The 25,386-nt window shown below is 44.2% G+C and overlaps 1 protein-coding gene and 1 non-coding gene across 3 annotated transcripts in view; one reads left to right on the plus strand and one right to left on the minus strand.

The window, feature by feature from the left end:
* The window catches only part of PLEKHM1 (pleckstrin homology and RUN domain containing M1), a gene marked incomplete in the record, with an annotated part of 788,682 nt that overhangs the window by 62,299 nt on the left and 700,997 nt on the right, over window positions 1-25,386 (plus strand).
* On the minus strand, window positions 22,422-22,493 carry TRNAS-GCU. Its single transcript has one exon. It is a non-coding gene; the product is annotated as a tRNA-Ser (tRNA).

Below are 25,386 nucleotides of genomic sequence, written 5' to 3' on the forward strand. Positions count from 1 at the left end.
CACCCTGATTCCTCCTGTTCGATCTGCATGGGGTTCAGTCCCTGCGCATTGATCGACAGGAGGAATAAAGCTCATCCTTAAGGGCCTCCTCCCTATACAGGAGGAATAAGCTTATCCTTAAGGGCCTCCTCTCTATACCCTCAGTGGAGGCCCAAGCTGCTTCATTGGCTTTGACCGCTTCTACTGCTTCCTCCACCCTGGCCTCTGGGACTCAACCTCCCACCAAGTGGACCGTGGATGGAAAGAAGCGTAAACAAAGGACCGGGATAGGCTGAGGAAGCGGTCTTCTTACCGCTCTTCCTCGTCCGAGCCTTTGGTGAAATCTTACCTTGCTGCTAGCTCCGGTCCCCCCCCCCGACTCCGTTCCCCCTTGCTTCTTCCTAGAGCCGGAGATGGCTCGGGTTCACTCCCCATGTCGGCTTCCCCACACTGCCTCTCTAGGCCACTGTTGGTGGCCTCTTCCTCCAGATCCACCTGCAGCCTCAAGAAAGCCGAGATGGACAGGATGATGTGGAGATTTATCTGCACGCAGATTCATATGGGAGTCTTGCCTGCCCCCTCCCCCTCTGGGGCTGGGGGCATGCAGTCTGACTTTGTCCCAATCACTCCTCCTCCAATCCGACCCTCAGTTTCGGAGTATTCGGGTCCAAGGCCCCTCAACGTCGAGGGGTCAGCGCCGATGATACCTTGTACCTCGACACCAGCTATTGCCCTGCGTGGGTCAGCTCTGATGAGTTTTTTTGTAGCCGAGCTATATAGTCTGGAGGTTTGGCTCTGGCTACCCTGTTGGTTCATAGGATTACGGACTCTTGTCACGGTCTCAGCTCCAGGGATGCATTCTCCTTCTGCTTTCGACATGGTGGAGAGGGTCCTCTCAGTTCCATCGAGACCCTTAATGCTTTCATTCTCTGAGTCTGTCCTGGCTCCCTCTGTATCTGGTTTGGATTCCGGCATCCTGGCATCTCAGGGACAGCCTGCTGCCTCTCTGCCCCAGGGAGTTCACCTGCAGGAACAGATTGGCATTTTCAAGTCCTCTCCAGAGACTCCCCCTGAGGAGGCTCCTCGAAACCACGTGTGTAAAAGGAGACGCTTAGACTCCCTGCCAGAGTCCCTCATGGAAGACACTGACTTGGAAGAAGGGGAGGGTTCTCCTCGGTCACTCCCCAGAAGATGTCTCCTTTGGTGACTTCATGAAGATCCTTCGCCAGTGAGGGGGTGGTTTGCCCAAAAACCCAAACCTGATGAGTCTGTGTTCCTGGTGGCATTTGGCGCAGGACCCCCTACTTCCTGGATGCCCCCTACCATGGATCCCTTGGTGGATCTCATTACATCTCTGGCATGGAAGGAGCCTGACATAGTGGAGCCTATCCACAGATGCCTTGATAAAATTGTCAGAACGCCATCTGATAGACTGCATTGGACGAAGGAATCCCCTGTTGATGCCATGGTGGTGGTAGTGGCCACCAAGAAGGAGATCGCACAGGAGAGCTCCACTTTTCCCCCGCCAGACCGAGAATCCAGGACCATGGACCATTTTGGGAAGCAGGTTTACACTTCAACATCATTCTCAGTATGTGTGTTGAACTACATGGCACACATGATTAGACTTCAGCAGGACGTAGTTAAAGAGGTTGCTGAGTCTACCCCAGGGTCCATGTTGGCGGAGGATAAAGTTTTCTCCTCACAGATGGCCACCCACACCTCCATTGCCAACACCTCTGTGCAGCTTTTTTCTCATGCTACTGAGGGTGCCACTAGAGCTGCTGGGACAGGTGTTGCCATCAAGTGTCATGCCTGGCTCCGGCTCTGTGCCTTCTTAGACCCCTTTAAGGCGTCCTTTGACAAACGCCCCGTACAATGGTTCCACTCTGTTTGGAAAGTCGGTACATGACACATTGGTCCGGAGTGAGAAGGACAGGAAGACTGTCTGCCATCGGAATCTGCTTTTCAACCCCTCAACGAACCTTCTCCAGGAATCAGCAAGGGACAAAAGATGTGGTTCTGGAATTCTCAGGGCTATTACCAGGATGCTCAGAACTCGGCTTCCCCCAGATGCAGAGGGCGATTTGACAGACGCCGCCCTCATGGCAGCGGGGAGTCCGAGGAACCAAGGGTCTCAAGATTCCTTCCCAGACAGGCCTGCGCAGCAGCTGTGAAGGGTTGCCCAGCTGCGCTTCTCTTGAGGTAGTCGAGGGATGACTTTCGCTACACCCAACAGCCTGGGAGTCCATCACAGATTGTTGGGTGTTGCAGTCATATCCAGAGGATATTCAGTCCCCTTCATTCAGACACCTCTCCCTCCCAGACTCCTCCCGGATGTTCCACCTGCATAAGGGGAGGAGCAGCAGTGGAAATTTCCAAGCTGCTTGAAAAGCGAGGTATCCAGCTCACCCCCCGTAGGTATCCAGCCCATCCCCCCAGACCAGTCTGGATTAGGCATCTGTTGCAGATTTTTTTTTAGTGCCAAAGAAGTCTGGTACTTGAGACCCATTCTGGCTCTTTTGACCTTAAAGCTATCGGTTGCTAAGAGGAAATTCTGGATGGTCACTCTCCAGTCTATCCTGCCTTTTCTGCAGGAGAACTACTGGATGTGCTTGGTAAACCTTCAGGACGCGTACTACCACTTCAGATTTTAGAATCTCAATGAGGTTCCTCTGCTTCCAGCTGGGAGCCAATTATTACCATTTCAGAGCGCTACCCTTTGGTCTCAGCACAGCCCCCCAGGGTGTTCACCAAAGTGATGGCAGTGGTAGCGGATCACCTGTGACTGCAGGATTTCCAGGTCTACCCCTACCTGGACGATTGGCTCCTTTTTGCCCCCTCCAGGCATCGACTTTGCGAAATAAGGGATTCCCTTCTCCAGACAGCCGACCAGTTGGGCATAATCATAAATCTCAACAAATCCCTGTTGAATCTGGTTCAAATTCTGTACTTCATTGGAGCTCGGTTAGACAGTGTTCAGACCAAGGTTTTTCTAATTCCAGAAATAAAAACAAACCAAGTAAAAGGATAAAACCAGCTTCTTGTAAATAAGTCGTAAATAAAAGCAAAACCAAGGAGGCGGTAAGCACAGCAGAATAAAAGCAAACGGAATTGAATGGAGTATGAGCACTTTCGCATTGCTTCCATAACGCTTCTTCAGATACAAACCAATTAAAACAATCTTTCTACATCATTTTTAAAAAAAAACAGTAAGGACCAAACAGCTATGTGAAGCCATAGTAACGTGATCTCATTTTGTCACCTGACTTTTCAACTCAAATGCTTACATACTGAACTTATGTATTTCAAAAATTTATCTAAACATAAACTGGAATACTTGCTAAGAGTGAGCAAAAACACATCCAAATCCCACTGCAGTAATAATAAAATTGCTCTTCATTTTCCCTGTTGAAATTACTCAGATTTTATATGCTCAAGGAAACAAATGTTCACAATCACACCATCAGATGACAGTGTAAAACGTATAACACTCTTCACAAAGCACTACAATGCATGACAAGTAAAATAATAATGCTCATGAAAAGTGCATGAACAAGTTATCAGACGTGCTATCTGATGTCATCCTAAGACAGGTGAAGAAAAAAAAACATCTCGAGGAATTATAAAGCATAATAGATTCCAAAACATATTAGTTTCTCAAAATGTAATGGGCCTTGAAGTTACACCTTAATGGTTATCAAGGTCAAACCACTGATATAAAGTCGAGTGCCCTCTAGTGGTAGTAACATATAACAAATCTCAGGAAACTACAAAGCATGGTGAATGTAAATAATGTTTATAAAAAACATGAAAATACGTTTGAACTCACCATCTGATAACATAGGACAAATGGCATAAAGTACCACATAAGTTTCAAAACAAATTAATAGTTATGAATGTCGTAGGCATAAGGTTTTCAAGAATGATACAAAAATTAAAAGTACTGATGTTATATTGTCAAAAGTGCCATGAAACACTAAAATTGCTAGGCTAAACGAACACAAATATATATTTATCCTAAAGCCTACAGCAAAAATAATTAAGAACTCCTCATTTTTCTTAATGGAGTTTTCAAATTTGTCTCATGAAGACATAAGAAATGTCTGTAAACCATCCTAACTGTGGCTTAAAGCATATAACAAATCTCATATAATGCTACAAAACATATCCAGTGAAAACAATGGGGCTCATAAACACAAAAAAGGAGTTGCGTGGATTTGGGCTTGTTTAAGCTCCATGGATCCATTTTTGGTGTGCTGCAGAGTGCAAGAGCATAAGGAAGGGGAAAGAGATACTCTATGTGCCTGCATTATGATTTTTTCCTAATTGACTGCTTTCTGCACTTGGTTTTAGTCATTTTTAAATTTAATTGCATTTATTTAAACTGTATTTGCTTTAATATTGCTACACACTCAAGTGTGCTTGCTTGCACTACATTTGAATTGTTTTTACCACTGTTTAGCTGCTTTTCTGTAAAAAAAAAAAAAAAAAAAGTTCCGAGCTTGTTTCTCACCTTTCCTGTAACTAGTCTAGTCCAGATAGATTTGCTGTATCCCAGACTGTTTGTAACCTTCTGAGCCCCCGTCCCCCCAAGTCTTTCTGTGTTGGAGGGAAGCCTAATCAGTGAGAGTAGTAAGCACTACATAGCCTATCTTCCTCAAGAGGAGTAGTTTCTGGCCCAGAAATTGTAGTTTATTGACTGTTTGGGCAGTTTTTCCACTCCTTTCAACTTTCTGGTTTAAAAGCTTGCGTTTGCATGGGTTTACGCTTGTTTAAGGTCTGTCTAGCAGCGCCGAGCTGAGGTAAACTATTGCTTGTGCCAGAAAGTCTGCTCTTCAGTTTTTCCCTTGAATCTTGCTAGTTCTTTCTCTTGAACTTCAGATAGCTTAATTGCTTTGCACTTCAACTTGTTTCTGTAGCAATTATTGTAGTACACCTAAGTGCCATCAGCACTAGTTGTTTTTCACAGAAATAGCTCCAGTACTTGTAGTTATGACCACCCCTCCTGGCATGATTAAAGGACAGTTATCTGTGCTTTCTCCTATTAACCTGGTGCACTTGGGCATTCTAAGGCAGTGTAGCAACTGCCTCATGTCCACAGACAACTCTCTCCTCTTACCTCCCAACACTCAGACTTGTGAGAGATGCACGTATGCCACCAAACTAGAAGGTACACACTCTCCAGTCAAGACCGGACTAGCTGGTCAAGAGGAGAAGGTCAACACTTGCACCACGCCACATGGAACACATAGCCCTCCAGAACACCCACCATCGCATCTCTTACATAAAAACACAAACCGCACACTCATTTTCGTGGAGGATGTCAGTAGAAATGTACCCAAACACCAGAGACCTCCAAGACAGAAATGCACTCAACCACCACAACACAGCACAAACCATAGGACACATAGCTCACCTCCACAGTGTGCTGCTCAACCTAAGCCCCTAAAGCTAAACACCTTGCCCAATACACTAATCATAGGTGACTCGATAGTGAGGCACACTGATATCCCACTCACTAGGTTGAATAAGGAGAAGGTAACAGTCAGCTGTCTATCAGGTGCTGGGATCCGACACATAACACACACACACGGGTCACTCCACAACAAGTATGCACTCGCTCGAATCACTCTTCAAAATGGAGAACATCGACATTTGTGCTGTAATGGAGACCTGGTTTAAAGTGGCAGAAAGTACCCCTGTGTTACCGGGCTATAACTCATTCCACACCTTTCGACCCCGAAACATGGACCGAAGCTCTAAAGGCAGTGGTGTCTCCATATTCATAAAAGATGTACACACCTCCAGACTTGGAAGCCCAGCATAACGCATCTGAGATACTTCAGGAACAACTAACACTGGGTAAGATGGCGATTCAGGTCGTAGTCTGCTATAGGTCCCCAACCATGTCCCAAGACTCATTCCACATTCCTAAGCACCTTGGAAACTATTAAGATCCAAACCAACACTCATACTAGGAGACTTCAACTACCCCTGCATCAACTGGGAGAACTACTCAAACACCAATACACTGGCTCAACACTTCTTGGAATTCATAAAGTCCAATGCCCTGGACCAGCTCATTCTTACCCCCACTAGCGGAAGCAACATCCTTGATCTGGTTATTACTAACACGGGCAACCATTGCCCTACACCAGTAGTCAATCCCTCCCTAGTCAGATCCGACCATTAACTAATCACTTTGGAAATCCGCACCTCACCCACAACCCCCGCAAAGGTAACCACCTTGAAAAACTTCTCCAAAGCTGACTTTGGGCTCCTAAAAACAGAGGTGGCTAACTTCACGGCACCCATGCCAATGGAAAATAGCTGCATGACTGCCAAATCATACACCAATGCACTGTACGAACATGTACATAAATGCATGGAACTAGCTGTACCCAACAGAACCAAGACGCTCTCCTCCAAAAAAAGGAAGCCAATCTGGTGGTCCCCTGCCGTTAATAAACTCTACAACAGAAGGAAGAAACTGTTGCAAAAAAGGTTGAAGTCCCAAGACTGGAAAAACTCCCTTATTAGCTTCAACAAAAAGTTGAGATCCCTCATCAAATCCTCTAAAGCCAGCTATGAAGGCAGAATTGTGGCAGACTCACAAAGCCTTCTATAGTTGTATCAAGAACCTCCACGGCAGTACCCAGATTTGCTCTGAGTTACTGCACAATGGTACCTCCTATACTGAGCCAACAGATATTGCCAACATATACGGGTCGACAGAGTCATTGCCAACTTTACCCCCCCCCCCAAAGAACCAATCCCAATACCGGAAGAATGCCAGGCACCCAGCATTACTGAAGCACAGGTTAAAGCTGCATTGTCCAAGGCCAAGAATACAGCTTCCATGGGACCCGATAATATCCCTGGCTGTGTTCTACACGAACTACAAAGCAAACTGGCACCACGTCTGTGTGCCCTGTTCATTCACACCCTCCCCTCAGGCTTTGTCCCTACCGAATGGTGCACTGCTATAGTCATCCCTCTCCATAAAGGGGGAGCAACTAGAGACCCTGGGAATTATCCCCCCATTAGCCTGATGAGTCTGATATGTAAAGCAGTGGAGCGCATCATCATGGACCTAATTAACAAAGCTATAGGAAGTCTCCAAACTCTAGACCCCACACAACTTGGCTTTGTGTAAGGGAGATCATGCCTGCTCAACCAGGTTGACATCTCTGAGTCAGTCACCAGGGCTGTGGATGAAGGTAAGGCAGTGCATACAGCCTACCTCGATCTGGCCAAGGCCTTTGGTACCATTCCTTACTCGGGAATAATTAATGACCTCACCAAACTAGGCATCGACCCCTATATCACTAGGTGGGTTGCAAACTGGCTCACAGATAGAGTACACAGTGTGAAAGTAGTAGACTCCAAGTCAGGCTGCCGACCAGTGATGAGTGGAGTCCCACAGGGATCGGTCCTGGGTCTTCTCCTGTTCGGCGTCTACTTCTCAGAAGTCCAAGCCAACACAAAGGGACTCTGGCTGACCACATTTGCAGATTACTGCAAGCTGGGAGCCATTATAAACTCCCATGTAATGCAGACATCCTACAGAAAGGCCTCACTGAGACCAATGACTGGTGTTGAAACCATACCTTTAAGCTTAATGCCAAAAAATGTCATCATCCCCTTTGGTAAAAACTCATTTCCCACTAATTACCATATCGATAGGAGCCCAATGAACACTGAAGGTGTTCTAAGATATCTGGGGGGGCAGGTTGACTGCAGTTTCTCCTTCGACCACCACATGTGCCAGATAGGACTTTCTGACTAAAGTGGCAATCTCATTACTGAGGTTTTTGCATCCAGGAAGAAAGAGGTCATCATCTCTCTCTACTCTTCCCTCATTAGACCTATCAGAGTATAATGCCTCATTTGGCATGTACGTCACTAGACACGTACAACAACTGGAAAGGCCACAGAAGTACCTCACGAAGAGGATCCTCGGCCTTAAACACATGTCTTAAATGGACAGACAAAAAGACTCCAGCTATTCTCCGTCCCATATCGGCTACTTAGAGGTGATCTTTGCTTGACTTACAAAACCATGTCTGACCCAGCTCTATTAGAAATGCTACATCTAAAGAAATTCCAGTCCGTCCACACCACACACTCTGGAGACCTCTACCTCATTACCACAATCAGCAGAACATGCTGGAGGGACAGGTTCCTCACCCAGAGACTGCCCATACTCTGGAATAGACTTCCCGTACATGTCAAGCAGAGCACCTCGCTGTCTCTCTTCAAGAGAAATCTTGAGTGGATGGGTAATAGAAAGTTCACCCCGGGGAGCACTCCAGTGGCTCTACTTGATAGAGGCACTGGGAACTAATGTCGGGTGGCGCTATGCCAGGGCAGTTCTATGGGCTAGGCTTGTAAAGGCTCCAGGGCCATTAGCCTAGTACACACTTATGAACATACATACTTGCATCTCAACAGCTTACTAAAAAATGGCAGTCAGCCTCGCATGTTCTCAGTGTTTATACACTTATGTAAGCCCTTGGATAGCTTCTTAAAGGTATATACACACACACACACATTGATCTACAAAGATATATTTAGGTACTTTTGACTTTGTTTAGGAACTGATAAAGCCAGTACATATTGCTGCTTGTCAAGGCTGATATGGTGACCAACACTCTCTAATAAAAAAAAATGGAGGTCATTGCACAGCTAGATCAGACCAGCTCAGTGTTTACTTTCATCCCAAATAAAGGACTGTTTTCCTGTTTAGTGTGGTTGTTTCAGCTGATTTAAGTGAAGACCATGTTCCTCGCTCATGGAGAAGGCTAACATTACTCCTTTGTCTGAGTGTGGGGATGCATCCTTTGAAATTAGTGTTTATAAGCTTATCAGTTCAATAGACATAGTAGGAAACTCTTTTGAAAACAATACATGTCCAGTACTCCAAGTGTGATGTGATTAGATGACCCTGCCCCCTTGAAAAGTAACCCTCTGTGATCCCTTGTCCACCTTGGGATTTCTGCCTAGGAGAGATTGTTCCCTGTGCAACATGCTTTCTGTCCCTCCCCTTATAGAGAAGCAAACAGTTTAAGCTTCACAGTTCTACTACTCCCCATGCCAGTTTTAACGAGTGTGTCAGCTGCTAATTAAGCTGTGGTTTCCTGGCTTGTCGTTAGTGGATTATCCCTCAACAGCAGAAGTGCTGACTTCCAGTATTGCAGAGTGGATACTGCTCAGCCTTATGATGCTAAGTAGAGCGTCAGCATTGTGTGGACATTGGGTGTATAGCTGTGGACGTAAATGTGGTACATCCACAGTTATAGTCCTGTAAATCTGTGACTGTTCTACGCACTTTGTGGCAAATTGTTTATACCTGTTCTCTGTACTGTGACTCAAGTATATAGTAGTGCATGTAGATTATTGGTCACTGTAGCTGACCTGCTTTTGTTTCATAGCCTAGTACTAAACTATGAAACTATCTGCCCTGGGGCATTTGTAAGCCTAGCCATAGTGATGTGGCTTTCGCCACCCCATGAAATGGTACAAAAATGCACAGAATAGATTTAGAATACTGTGCCTCTGTCTAGTAGTGACACAGATGTGACCCCTGGGGTAAACTTACGATCTCCCATCCACTCATCAAGATTTCTCTTGAAGAGAGTTAGTGAGGGGCTCTGCCTAACATGAACTGGGATCTTGTTCCAGAGCATGGGAAGCCTTTGGGTTATGAATCTATCCCTCCAGCATGTCCTATTCATACTTGTGCCGAGGTTTAAGTCTTTTAGCTCTCCTGGTTCTGATGGATTTGGATTTTTTGAGGTGGAGCATTTCCATCAGTTCCTGATTGGACATGGCCTTGTACGTCAGGCAGAGATCACCTCTGAGCAGGCGGTATGCTACTGAATAGAGCTGGAGTTTCTTTAGTCTGGCAGAATAAGACACATGTTGGAGACCCTTGATCCTCTTGGTGAGGTACTTTTGTGGTCTCTCCAGCTGTTGCAAATGCCGGGTGAGGTACATACCAAATGGGGCATTGTACTCAATCATGGGTCTGATGAGGAAGGAGTATAGGGGTACAATGACATCCTTGGATCTGGATGTGAATCCCTTCATGATAAGGTGAGCAAGGTAGAATGTCTTTCTAACCACTTTGGCAACGTGGGTGTCAAATGAGAGGTCGCTGTCGACTTGGGTCCCTAGGTCTCTGATTTACTTTTTCCGTACTCAGTAGGTTGCTGTCTATGTGATAATTTGTGGGTACTTTGTTTTTCCCAAAGGGGATGACTATACATTTTTTGGCATTTAGTTTAAGGCCATGACTCCAGCACCAGTTGTCCGTTTCTGTGAGGCCTTTTTGTAGGATGCATGTGTCCGCTAGTGTATCGACTATGGTGGCGCCTAGTTTGCAGTCATCTGCGAACTTTGTCAGCCACAACCCTCCCATGTTTGCTTTAACATTGGAGAAATAAATGCCGAACAAGAGGGGTCCCAGGAAAGATCCCTGTGGGACACCACTTGTGACTGGCTTTGAGTCTGACATTGCTTCAGCGATTTTAACTTTATGGGTTCTGTCCTTTGGCCAGTTTGCAACCCATCTAGTGACATAAGGGTTTACATTTAAGCTGTTGAGCTTATCTATGATGCCTGAGTGGGGTATTGTGTCGAAGACCTTAGCCAAGTCCAGGTTGGCTGTATGGACTGCTTTGCCCTCATCAGTGGCTCTAGTGACTGTTTTGAAAAAGTCAACCAGGTTCAAAAGGCAGGATCTGCCCTTTACAAAGCCGAACTGGGTGGGGTCAAGTGTCTGTAGGTCCCCAATGTCTCTCTTTATGAGTTCCATAATGATTCTTTCCATAGCTTTGCAGACCAGGCTGGTTAAGCTTATGGGGGCGGTAGTTCCCAGGGTCTGTAGAGGTACCCCCTTTGTGGAGTGGGACCACTGTTGCTGTACGCCAGTGTTCAGATACATGTCCTGTAGTAAGGCTAAGGTTAAATAGCATTTTTATGTGCGGGTTTAACTCCTCTTGGAGTTCACGTAGCACGCAACCCGGGATACCGTCAGGTCCCATTGATGCTGTGTTTTTGGCTTTGCTGAGGGCGGCTCTCACCTGGATATCTGAGATGACAGGGAGATTACGTTCAGCTGGGATAAGTATTTCTTCTTTTGGGGGTGAGGGAGGGGAGAAATTTGCACTGAACCTGTCAGCCAGAATGTTGGCAATATCTGTGGGTCCAGTGTATTTTTTGTTGTGAACTAACTCTGAGCATATGTGAGGGTTTCCGCCCAGGTTTCTAACATAGCTGAAGAAGGCTTTGTGGTTATCTTTAGTGTCCTTAGCGATTTTTCTCTCAAAGTTGGCCTTGGATGTTTTTATGAGAGAACGTAGTTTTCTGCTTGTGTTGATCAGAGATGTTTTCCCTTTATGGGATTTTGCTCTGTCGTGCAGTAACTTCCTTCTTTTGTTATACAATTTGTTAATGGCTGAGGTCCACCAGACAGGACGCTTGCCTTTGGTGGAGAGGGACTTGGATTTATTTGGGATTGCATGATCCATGCATTCTTGGAGATGTCCATAGAAAGCATTTGTGAAGGATTCAGCATTGTGGGATGTGGTATCCACTGGCCCAGTGGGCTTAAAGGATACCATCTCAGTCTTAAGAAGAGTGAAGTCTGCTTTTGAGAAGTTTTTCACTGTGGTCTTTTGTTCCGGGGGTGGAGGTGGGATATGTATATCCAGGGTGATTAGTTTGTGGTCAGATCTCACTAGTGAGGGGTATACCTCCGGTGTGGAGCATTTTGTCCCCATGTTTGTGATGATCAGGTCTAGTATATTATCTCCCCTAGTGGGAGAGGTGACTAGTTGTTCAAGTGCATTTGAATTTATGAATTCCAGGAACCTTTGGGCTAGGGTGTTAGGGCTAGAATAATGTACCCAATCTGTGTTAGGGTAGTTGAAGTCTCCCAGTATGATGGTATTTTGTGATACATTCATATCCTCCAATGCCTTCAGGAAGGCTGTGTGGGGTTCCTGAGATTGGGAGGGTGGTCTGTAACATGCTACCAGTTGTATAGCAGTTTTGCCTATGGTTAGTTGCACCTGTATGGTCTCCGATGCTTCATGTGTTGCTACTAACCTGGAGATGTGGGTGTCCTTGATGAATATGGACACTCCCCCTCCCTTTGTGGTTTGGCCCGGGTTTTGGGGCCGAAAAGCATGATACGAGGTATAGCCTGGTAGCGCTGGGGTGCTCTCAGGTGCCTTGAACCAGGTTTCAGTTACTGCACAGACGTCTATGTTCTCCATACTGAGGAGTGCATCGAGTGCCTGCATCTTGAGATTTAGACTTCTGGCGTTGAGCAGCATTACCCTTATTTTTTTTTCCATTTTTGTTTTCTAAGGAGGTGGGTTTGTCTTTTGAGCCTTGCCTAAAAAAGGCACTATGGGGGTGGCAAGAGCCTTAGCCAATATCAGGAAGCCCAGTGGTGACAGGTGCAAGCCGTCCCTTGCGAAGCAGCGTGGCTTGTCCAAACATGTCATCCCAGGCAGACAGACATTGGATCACCTTAGAATGACACCAGTACTTGAGCCAATTAATAAAGCTGATCATCTTGTCTTTGTATTGTGGCATCATTCTTGGTGAGGGCAAGATGCTGCTCAAGGTCAGGGTCATACCGGCCTGGGCTACATAATCAGAGATCTCCTCTGTCTCTTTTCATGTAGTCCAGGGAGGTACGCCTCAGGTCATTCACGCCAGCATGGACAATGACGGAGTCATATTTGTACTTGCTTTGGAGTGACCTGAGTGCGTGTGTTATGTGGCGGATCCTAGCTCTCGATAGGCAGCTCACAGTCACCCTCTCCTTGTTCAGCCTGGTAAGCGGGACATCAGTGTGTCTGACTATAGAGTCAGCTGTTACTAGTGTATCAGGCATGGTGTTTGGCCTTAAGGGCTGTGATTGATTGACACACTGATTTATTGAAGTATGTGTTGCATGTGTTTTGTTTTGAGGTGGTGGATTTTTGGATGTCTGCTTTGGGAGCCTCTGTTGTTTTGGTATGTTTTTTATTAGAGCCTCCGAGTATGTCTTTGTGTTTTTGTGTGTTTGGTTTGCAGTTGTGGTAGGTCTATGTGGGACTGGGTTTGTTGTGTGTGTGGTTACCATCTCCTCCTGTCTGGTCATGCCAGCCCTGTGTTGAGAGAGTTCAGCCTCCAGTTTGGCTATATAGTTGCATCTCTCACATGTATTTGTGTTTGTTGGGAGGAGGAGAGGGTTGTCTGTGTACATGAGACAATTGTAGCATTGTCTCAAGATACCCAGATTAACCAGCTGAACTGGAGAGGATGCCAGTAATCTACCACTCGACATGCTAGAACAGTACAAGGGAGTGCTGTGCCTTTTAAGGGAAGTGGATATTCACAGGGGTGGTAGGTGGCTGTAGTGTTTACTTAGTATGAGAGTGCTTACTTAGTAGAGAAGTTTTGAGAACAAGTGCTAGGCTTATAATATAGCAAGTAGTCTACCATTGTTTATCACGTTATACCTGCTAACTATATATGAGTACCAGACATACTCAGGTTTTCATTATCCAAAGTACCAAACCAGTACTCCCACAATTCTGATCAATACTAACCACCCTACTCACTACCTAATCAACAAAACACCGTTTACTAACTACCACTATTCCTATAGACCAAACATAATCCACCCCAAATCCAAAAACATAGAAAAATTATTACATAAACTGATGAAACTAATAGAGTATCTTAGAAAAAATATTAATATAGATGGGGACATACACCCAAATCCAGGCCCTCCATTAAAAGACAATTCAAATAACACATCCTTGTTTCCAAGACCTCCTGACTCCCTCCTTATATGCCACCTTAATATTAGAAGCCTAAACAATAAAATTCATAATCTACATGCTCTTTTAACAACTTACCTCCCTGACATTATGTGCCTCACAGAAACCTGGCTCAAACCAGAGACCAAAGACAATGAAATCCTGCCACCTGGCTACAATATATACAGGACAGACCGCCTCAAAAAAGAGGTGGTGGTACTGCTGTGCTCTTTAAAAGCACACTCAATGTTACTTTACACCCCACTCAACCACCCCAAACACCCAACGTAGAGTTAAGAGCCCTAAAACTACAACTAAATAAAGAAAAAAGTATTAACCTAATTGTGATCTATATCCCCCCTGGGAAAAACTCTGATACTCTTGAGAACACTCTAAGTTGGCTGACTAATAACTTCCCACAAGAAACCATAATCCTGGGGGATGTCAACATTGACTGGAATCTGTGTGTCAGAGACAGACCCAACCAATATCAATCTCCACGGCTTTAAACAAATTATTACCACCTCTACTACAATTGGCAGCAACAAACAAAAAGAAAGTATCCTAGACTGGATACTCACCAACTATAAACCCGAAATGTACAAATCTGGGACCATTACTAATGAGCTCAGTGATCACCTCTTTACTAACGAGCTCAGCGATCACCTCTTTACTAACGAGCTCAGTGATCACCTCATTACTAATGAGCTCATTGATCACCTCATTACTAATGAGCTCAGTGATCACCTCATTACTAATGAGCTCTGTGATCACCTCATTACTAATGAGCTCTGTGATCACCTCATTACTAATGAGCTCTGTGATCACCTCATTACTAACGAGCTCTGTGATCACCTCATTACTAACGAGCTCTGTGATCACCTCATTACTAATGAGCTCATTGATCACCTCATTACTAATGAGCTCAGTGATCACCTCATTACTCAGTGATCACCTCATTACTAATGAGCTCTGTGATCACCTCATTACTAATGAGCTCAGTGATCACCTCATTACTAATGAGCTCAGTGATCACCTCATTACTAATGAGCTCAGTGATCACCTCATTACTAACGAGCTCTGTGATCACCTCATTACTAATGAGCTCTGTGATCACCTCATTACTAATGAGCTCTGTGATCACCTCTTTACTAACGAGCTCAGCGATCACCTCATTACTAACGAGCTCTGTGATCACCTCATTACTAATGAGCTCTGTGATCACCTCATTACTAATGAGCTCTGTGATCACCTCATTACTAATGAGCTCTGTGATCACCTCATTACTAACGAGCTCTGTGATCACCTCATTACTAACGAGCTCAGTGATCACCTCATTACTAATGAGCTCAGTGATCACCTCATTACTAACGAGCTCAGTGATCACCTCATTACTAATGAGCTCAGTGATCACCTCATTACTAATGAGCTCAGTGATCACCTCATTACTAATGAGCTCAGTGATCACCTCATTACTAATGAGCTCTGTGATCACCTCATTACTAATGAGCTCTGTGATCACCTCATTACTAATGAGCTCTGTGATCACCTCATTACTAATGAGCTCTGTGATCACCTCATTACTAATGAGCTCACTGATCACCTCATTACTTATATGGTAAAAAGTAAAACAGGTAGCTGCAAACTCCCTGTGCTCAGGACTGTTAGGAGCACTAAACATTTCGACATCACTAGATTCCAAAATGATCTGCTGTCCTGTAACTGGTCAATCCTAAAACACTTCCCACTAGAAGAGGCAGTAACAAATTTTAACTCCACATTTCTAAACATACTTGACTCGCATGCCCCTAAACGCTCAATCAAAACAAAAGCCCTAATAGCACCATGGCTATCAAAAGACTCCACGTCCAAAATCAAATCCAGAAATAAAGCATGGAATAAATGGCGTGCTACCAAGTCGCCCCTAGACCGTACCAACTTTCAACAACTAAGAAACGACACAAAAAAATCTATCTTAATGGACAAAAAGAACTACTATTTCCAACTACAACATAAACACCAAAACAACCCCCAAAAGTTTTGGGCAGGAATAAATAAACTTCTCCATCCAGGCAAGTCCTTCACCCCTACACCAGCAGACCTAACTATGAAAAACCCAGATGAAGTGGCCACATCCTTTAACACCTTTTTCATCGATGTTATCAAATCCTTAGCCAACCAACAAGCAGTCCCCTGCTCCCCAACCACAAGTCCCATCCAGAAGCCCACGCCGTTATTCAACCTACAACCTGTCCCTACTGCATACATTCGATCCTTACTAAAGAAATTAAAGCCAACCACCCTCGCCGCAGACCTACTTGCAGCTGACTTTCTACAAAAAGCTGCAGACTTCATAGCCTATCCCATCTCAATCTTAATTAATCGCACCATAACCGAATCCACAATCCCCTCCATATGGAAAATCTCCCATGTCATCCCTCTCCATAAAGGTGGCCCATCCACTGACCTCTCAAACTACAGGCCAATAGCCATTTTGTCACCACTGGCAAAAATCATGGAAAAATGTATTCACAAACAACTCGTCCACTACCTAACTCAGGACAGTCTGCTAACCAACTCACAACATGGCTTCAGGCCCAAATATAGCACTACTACTGCTCTCCTCTCATTCACAAACACTATCAATCTTAACCAGAATGACAAAAAATATCTTCAGCTCTCTTCTTGGGCCTATCAAAAGCTTTTGACATGGTCAACCACGAACTCCTGCATGAAACCCTTAAAACTCTCTACCTTGATGATAAAACCCTAGACTGGTTTCATGCCTATCTTTCTGATAGGCAACAAGCTGTGCTCTGGCATAACAAGCTCTCCAACCTCCTACCCAACACCATGGGGGTTCCCCAAGGTTCCATACTTGGCCCTCTTCTATTTTCCATCTTTATTAATGATCTTAACAAAGTCATCCCAGAGTCCACATGCATTCAATATGCTGATGACTCAACATTAATTTGCTCGGATAAATCGCCAATTATTCTACTATCCAAAACTCAAGACTGTTTCACTGCAGTTGAGAAATGGTTATCGGAACGTCAACTGATCCTTAACCCAAAAAAAACTAAAATGCTTCTCTTCCATCCTACCCATAAAACACCAACCTTTCCCTTTTGTGTACAATCCAGCAATGGAACCATCATCTCCCCCGACCCTCATACTAAGTTACTAGGAGTTACCATCGACAACAAACTCAGATTTGATGTACACATCAACCAAACTATCAAGACTGTTAATAAGAAACTGGGGTCCCTCTATAGAATAAAATCCTTTCTGACTCCCACGGCTAAAGTGGCTATTGCTTGCACCCATCTCCTATCCACCCTCTTGTATGCCTCCCCCATACTTACTAACCCCAACAAATCGGATCTATCTAAACTCTCTTGTTGTTATAATCATATTGCTAGATTTGCTACGGGCTTGCCCTACAAAACCCATCACTGTACTAATCTTCAGAACCTAGGTTGGATAGAACTACCAAACCTACTCCTACAGAAGCAACTTATAGTCGCTTACAAAATACTCTCTCAACCTGAAAACACTCCCGGTCTGAGTGGATTAATTACCCCTTACACAAATCTAAATAGACTAAGATCATCACACAGATTACTTGCACAGACGATCAAATCCTGTAACTCAGGGAGGTGACTCTCTGTTTTCCAACACAGTGGGTAAAATATGGAATTCTCTTCCACCTAGTCTCACCGATTCAACCTCCTTAAATACATTCAAGAAAGGCCTCTCCCACCACTTCAAATCCCACTGGCTTTGCCAATGTTCTAATCCAGACTAATCCATAGTTCCCCCTCCATTTCCTCAGTAATTTTACTATCCGCCTAGGCATTAAGCCATCTACTCTCTACCTGAAACTGGCTTTAAGCCATCTACTCTCTACCTGAAACTGGCTATATGAAGGTTTTGTTTCTTTTTATAATTGTTATTGTACATACTAATGTAACTTTTTCTTATCTGTGTATTAAATGTATAACTACAATTGTATGTTATCTGTCAAATATTGTCATAACCTACTTTGTCCTATTGGAGCTTTTCTCCCCGGGCTTCTGCTGAAAACGGGCATGTGTCCAGTCGGACTATCCCGGTCAACAAATGTAAAATAAAAATAAATAAATATACTAAGAGTAGAGCTTCCTTAAGGGAAAATTTGAAGAGCAGACTTGGCGGAGCCAGAAGAAGTTTAACCTAGTTTAACCGGCGCAAACGCTGATTTTAAACAGGGAACTTCAAAAGAGCTAGAAATGTCCAAAACAACCAATTACTACAGCTCTTGTGCTGAGGTCACTTCCTACAGGGACAGGTAGGCTGCTCAAGGCTCCCCACTCCCACTGGTGAGCAAAGAAAATTCCTTCTATCCAAGTAAGGTAATGCACAACACAGGAACTACACCACAGCCCAGAATACAGCAATGCCTGTAAACTGGTCTAAACTAGTCGAGGAGAGGCGGGAAAACAAGGATTATTTTTTTTTTTTTTTTTGTTTTTAGATAGAAACACACAGAAAATGCAGAAACAGTAATAAATCAGTTACACAGGCTAGCACACTTTAGTGGGCAGCCTCAACAGTTAAATTAAACAAACAAACAAACTTTCGATCAAATTCGACTAAAATGTAACAAGTGCAGATATTAAGTAATGCAGCAAACAGCTAAAAAACAGTTTAAGCTTGTTTAGGGTAAGCTAGAGAAGCCATTTCAAGTAAAAAAACAGCAAAGATACTTAAATCCAGAAAGTAGTTGCTTTTCTGAGTTCTCTGTAGCTAGGACCACTCTGCAGGACCACGAGGAGCTTGTCTGAGTTGTGTTTCTTAGAGCTCTGTTTTTTGATTTTTACAGCATACCAGGCCTTTGCAGTTGAAAAACATGTTTATTAATCTGAGCGTTAATCTTTTTTAGTAAGTCAGTCAGACGCTTGTGTTCTGCTTTGGTGAGACTGTATCTCAGTATTTTCATCAGTCATGTTAACACTTTCTGGCTCTTCAGTCACCTGCTTAAGAACTCTTGAAACATTTGATTTGTTTATGAAGTAATAAATGGAAGTAAGAAGTCTTTATCTTACTGTATGCAAATTAAATGTACACTGCTAGGACCTTTCCTTCTCCACTTTAATTTGCTCAGTCCTTGGTTAACACAAAGCACCGGAAAATATTTTGCATTGGCATTACATTATAGCCTTGACACAATCTTTTGTGAAACTATGACCTTAAAGATTTTACCAGGTTTTGCAGTAGTGGTCGCACTTTTCATTGTTTCGTTAGGGTCGGGCTGCCGCATATACATGCCCACGGGCTGCATTCTTTTTAGTTCATTTTCGTTTTCATTCTGCAAGGTTAATGGAATTTTCCTCACATTCTGCTACAATGTTAACAGTGCAGGATCTGTATGGCAAATGGCCCAAAGCAGTTACCAAGTCATGTTCACAAAGATGATTGGCATGTTGCATATGTATGTACTTCATGAATTATTTTCATAATACAAAGCTTCGGGCGAAACAAACCACCTGCTATAGTTGGAGCTTCCATTTTCATGTCTGGATCTGAATCTTGTGTTTCTTATTCTTTATACTGCAAGAATCGCTGTCAGGAGTGCATGTAGGTGGCAGCAGTATTACTCTAAAATGGATCCCTTCTACCCAAAAAAGGTACTCTGTCCAAAGTTTTCACCTCTCAATCATGATTCATCAGGTTATAAACAACTTGAATGTCTGGGCATATACATTTAAAACAAGAACACAGCAGGAGTCAGTAATAAGTTTTAGTGCCTTGATATAAAACACAAGCAGTAATGCAGTCTTGTACAAACATTATTTAAACCAAATACCCTGTTCCTTGGAGACTTTAACTACCTCCTTGGACTGGGAAACATACACTGCCACAAACCTGCAGACACTATGATTCCTGGACTTTATTAGCACACATATTCAGGAACAGATAGTTGTACACCCACCATGAGTTCAAACATACTGGAACTGGGACTTACCAAAATGAGACCACGCTCACTGGTCAGATTGGACCACAGAGCTGTGTCCTTTGAAATAAAAACCATCTTTGTAATCCCAACAAATCCTGTACCAATTAGGAAGCTCACTGGTCAGATTGGACCACAGAGCTGTGTCCTTTGAAATAAAAACCATCTTTGTAATCCCAAAAAATCCTGTACCAATTGGGAACTATTTCAACGCAAACTCCATCCTGTTAAGCAATAATTGCCAAAGTTCAATGCCCCCCCAACCACGAGTTCAAAGCAATCTGCAGAATTGGTTCACTGAGACCCTGTCCAACCATGTAAATGGCTGTATCGAGACTGCTGAACCTTCTAGAAGCAAGCCCAAAACAGACTCTAAAAACAAACCACACTGCTGGAATCCTAACCCTAATAGAGTACATAACAAAAGGAAAAACTCATGGCTAAAAACAGGAAGAGCAACTCCCATAATGATAGACGTTCTGTTGTTGTTGTGTCTTTCAGCTTTTCCCGGTTAGGGGTCGCCACAGCGGAACTCCGGTCCGCTAATGATTGGCAGTTGATTTTTACGTGCTGAGTTGCTGGCCCTAACGCACAACCTTCAACGAAGGTACGCCCATTCACTCATGTCTCCACAGAAGATGCTCTAGCTGAGAATCGAACGGGACAACGTCTTGCTGTGAGGTGACAACGCTACCGCAGCACATACTCTAATATGCAAATCCATACAACAAATTATCATGGAAATTGTCAGCCTAGACATAAGCAACCTTGAGACACTGGACCAAACCCTATTTGGCTTTGTCAGGGAAAGATCATGCCTAGCAAACCTGGTGAACTTCTTTGAGAAGGTCACCAAGGCAGTGGTTGAAGAGAAAACTGCATGCCAGCTACCTGGACCTGGCTATGGTCTTCAAAACAATATCCCACTCTGGTATAGTTGACAAATTCACCAGACTGAGCATAACCCCCCCCTACATAACTCACTAGATTGACAGCTCGCTCACAGACAGGACACAGAAAGTCAGCATTGGTGAGACCACCTCTACTAAGAGATGGGTCACCATCAGGGTACCTCAGGGCTCTGTGTTGGAACTGTTCCTATTTGGCATCTTCTTTAGCAAAGGCTAATGTCAGCATCCTTTGGCTAAGTTTGCAGACGACTGCAAACTGGGAGGTATCATAGATTCATCCCCATGACACAGACCTCTTACAAGAGAGTCTAACACAGACAAATGACTGGTGCCAAAGTCGCAGATTAAAACTGAATTCTAAGAAATGCATTATTGTTTTTTGGGAAAACTGCCACCCAAGCTAATTACTACATCGATAAGACACCCCACCCCTAAGACTTGGTTGTCAGGGATCTGGGAAGATGTGTAGACAGTAATCTGGCCTTTGACCAATATGTGGCCAAGATATTAAGAAAATCATTCGATGTCCCCCATCTTATAACTAAGGGCGTGACATCCAGGTCCAAGGAAGTCATAGTGCCACTTTATTTGGCCCTTATCAGACCCATCATTAAGTATAATGCCCTCTTCAGCATGTACCTGACCAGACGTATGCAACAGTTGGAATACCCACAAAGGTGCAGTACCAGGAGAATCCAGAGTATAAACACATCATTCCGTGTGTTGCCTTAAAGCCCTGTCTGTATACTGTGTCTCCTACAGGATATTGAGAGGCAATGTATGCCTGGTATGCAAGACCTCCTCCAATCCAACTCTGATGGACCTTTTTAAAGTTCTGCAAAATGAACAGCATCAGAGCCACTAGATCCAAAGATTTAAATGTTGTGTGTGACATAATTAGGACATGTTGGCGAGCCATGTACGTGTCTCAGAGATCCAGTGCACTGGAACAGGCTCCCCAACCATGTGAAGCAGAGTCCATCCCTAACCCTATTCAAGAGTAACTTTAACCATTGGATGGGAAATTGGTAATTCATAGTTTGGGCATTTCTCTTTAACATACCCTCCAGAAACTTCCTAACTAACATACCCCCTTTTAATAAATGCTAATGACACATAGGGACACAGCTGGGTTGGATTGTATGGCCAGGCTGATAAAGGCCCTGGCGATCATTAGCTTAGTATATACCTATAAACTAATACTTGGAGAAACTTCCTAACATACCCCCTGTTAATAAATGCCCATGGCACATAGGGACACAACTGGGTTGGACTGCATGGTCAGGCTTATAAAGGCCCTGATGATCATTGGCCTAGTATATATCTATGAAATAAAATCAGTACAGTGTAATATAAATCTAAAACACTATAACATTCAGACCTGCCTTTCCGCTAATACAGGTGTTGTATGAAGTGTTTGTTAAAAGCTGTATCAGATGAGTACCCATCATAGCATCCCATCTTGAACATTTCTTTTAGATTTATTAAAATCATAACCATGTATCGTTTTATATACCCAACTAAGCACGTGATAGTTTACTGTGCCTATAGGTTCATAGGTTCATACTAGGCTATCTGCCCTGAGGCAATTATAAGCCTAGCCCGATTCTGTATGGCTTACGCCACCCCTTGATTTGAGTATACTGTGCCCTTTTTAAGGTTTAGTTTACTGTGCCTATAGGTTCATAGGTTAAAAGCCACCCTTGCAGGGGGCACCCGGATTTGAACCCGGGAACTCTTGATCAGCAGTCAAATGCTCTACCACTGAGCTATACCCCATTTGACACCCTCTTGTTTTTTCTACTTAAACTCTTGTCCACAACTACTCTTTCTATAATATGTTATGTTAAACCTTTAAATGCATTTATTCTAAATGCATAGCATGTGTTCCCAAATTATGTCCCTACATTTCTGTGTAGCTTTTTCTACATAAAAGTCAGATGTACAGAGAAGAAAACCCCTTCTTCTGAAGGGTCTGTTAATACAAGGATATGCACATTAGGACAGCAGTATGGAAACATTATGGGTTCTAAACCAGCCGTGCCCCCTTCCCTGCTAGTACCTTATTTTCATGTAGATGAGCTGATGAGTGCATATATAATTCCAAGAAGAATCTCATCTTTATTTAATCTGTTTATTGCAGTTTAGCTACCAGCCTTTCCAAGCACCTTCCACCTGCCTCTGTCTTTCCTGATTGACTTGCTATTTGCACTACACCACCCCCTTGGAGAGCTCCTTCAGTTATCCACTATCCTTTGTGTTTAGAGGTATTTCTTTGTATCCCAGGCAGTGTGTTCCTTCTTTCTGCAGACGGTCTGATCCTCACCCTCTTGTCTTTTCTACTTAATTAAGTTTAGTAACCTCCATGCGTTACTGTTTTATGCTCCCGTATCGTACTCTGTTCGGTCTCTGATGCAGCCTAATATTTATGTAATCACCTCCATGCGTTACTGTTTTATGCTCCCATATCGTACTGTGTTCAGTCTCTGATGCAGTGTGATATTTATTTAGTCACCTCCATATGTTACTGATGTTCTTCGTCTCACATTGCTGCAGTCATAACCTGTGGGTAGTCCGCTGTCCTCGGTCGGCCCGAATACCAAAGGGTTAGGCTGGCGTCGGTCATGGGCGCCCGGAGCTGACGTCAGTATGTAGTAGTACTTAAGCGCATGACCAACGCCATATTCTCAGTCTTTCTTGCCGCGTGGTCCGAAGCAGAAGCAGCATTTGCAAGTGCCGTTCGGCGTTCTGAAATTTTCAGTTTTCGAGTTTCAGACCGAAGACCAAGTTGGGCTAAGTACCCCGTTGGGGAAAATTTTTGTCTTTTCTTGCCTCAGTTAATCCGGATGTCAGAAAAAGTTAATAATTGTATTTCTTGTGGGAAACAGATACCTCATAGGGACTATCATTCTCTCTGTATTCCTTGCTTAGGGCCTGAGCACGACGTAGTTGGGTGTCGCTTTTGCGCTAGATTTAATAAGCGCACCATTAAACGCAGATTAGACTGTGCTAGGCTTGTTTTCGGTAAGCGGTGTAACTACAACATGCCGTCGGATCTTCCGACGCCCGCTACCGCTAAAAAGCGAAAAGATAAATCTTTAAGGTCTAAACCGGATGAGTTGTCCGTTACGGACGCCGGTTCTATGGAATCTACGGTTGAATCTGTGGATCCAGCCGAGGTCTCGGCTGAATCCCAGGGGAAACTTTACTTTTACAGGAGTTGGCCCCTCAGGAGTTAGGTCAGGCCGAGGGTGCCTCTCAAGTTTCTGTGGTTCCATCCTTACAAAAGGTTATTAGGCCTTCTACTTCAGTCACTAAAGGCCCTGCTAAGGCTAGACCGGGTGTTTCTGGTACGGGACACAGCTCTGGTTCTTCGGGTTCTGTTCCTAAAAAACATATGTTGAAAATGGCAGAGGATTTGATTACTTTGATCAGGGGTTCTATGCCCCCTCCAGAGAAGAGGCCTAGGGTGGAGGCAGATTTAGAGGGAATGGAGCATTCCTCAGATTACTCTGAGTCCTCAGCTGAAGATATTCAGGATTTTCCTCCCTATTCTGATTCGGATGCAGAGGATTCCTGTCCTTCTGCTTCACCTCCAGAGGATTTTTCCTTTTCTGAAACCTTGCATTTCAAGTGGGAAGGTCAGGATTTTTCAGATTCTCGTAAGAGGCTTAGAGAATTTTTGTTTTTGCCACAGCATAGACCTTTGGCTATTCCCCCTGTTTTAGATGTTGTTCAGGATGTTTTTTCTGAAGCTTCCCTTAATCCTGATTCTTTACCCCCTGCCCCTGTCAAGCCAGACAGGTATTACAGAGTTCCAGAGGCACATAAATATTTGTACAAGAGCCCTAGAGCTGATCCGGAAACTGTTATTCAAGGACCTAAGGGTGTCAGGGCTTCTGTGGTTAAGAATCCAGTACCTTTGGATAAAGATTCTAGAGCGTTGGATAGGTGGGGTAAAAAAGTGTACACCTCTTCTACGTTAGCTATGAGGGCTTTAAATTGCCAATTCCATATGCTGAAGTATCAGAACTTTCTGTTAGGTCAATTGAAAGCTAAGGTAGATGCTTTAGCTGAGGGTATAGAGTGTAAGGAATTGCAGGACTTGGTTCATGCTTCAGATCAAGTTGGTAAACATTCCTTGCAGTGTGGCTTCGATGCCCTTCAGGCTTCTTCCAGGGTGGCTGCTACTGGTTCAGTTATTCGTAGACATGCCTGGCTTAAGGATCAAAATTTGTCAGAGCATGTTAAAGCTCGGATTTTGGATGCTCCCCTTCAATCTGAAGTTCTTTTTGGTTCCCCTGTGGAGTCAGTTTTGAAAAAGATGGAAGGAAGACAAAGCTAAGTCTATGCAGACAGTTAAGGAATTTTTGCAAGTGCAGCCCCCTAAGTTTAGCAGGAATTGGCCTGCAAGGGGATGGTCTTACCCTTCTTCGGATTTTCAGTCTAAGGGCAGGTCTTGACGTGGTAGGGGCAGGGCTCACGCTCAGGGTTCTTTCAGACCTAGGACTTGGAGTTCTCCTGCACAATCTTCTGGTGAGGGCAGGGGTCAGCCTTTTCGTAAACAGACCCAATGACCTGTATCTTCAGCTGCCGGACCCTTCTCTTCTGGCAGCTCCTCTAGGAGGAAAGTTGGCACTTTTCAAACAAAATTGGCATTTGGTCACCCAGG

Source organism: Protopterus annectens, chromosome 13.part0, assembly GCF_019279795.1.
Source record: "Protopterus annectens isolate FY-2018-M chromosome 13.part0, PAN1.0, whole genome shotgun sequence".
Taxonomy (NCBI): Eukaryota; Metazoa; Chordata; order Ceratodontiformes; family Protopteridae; genus Protopterus; species Protopterus annectens.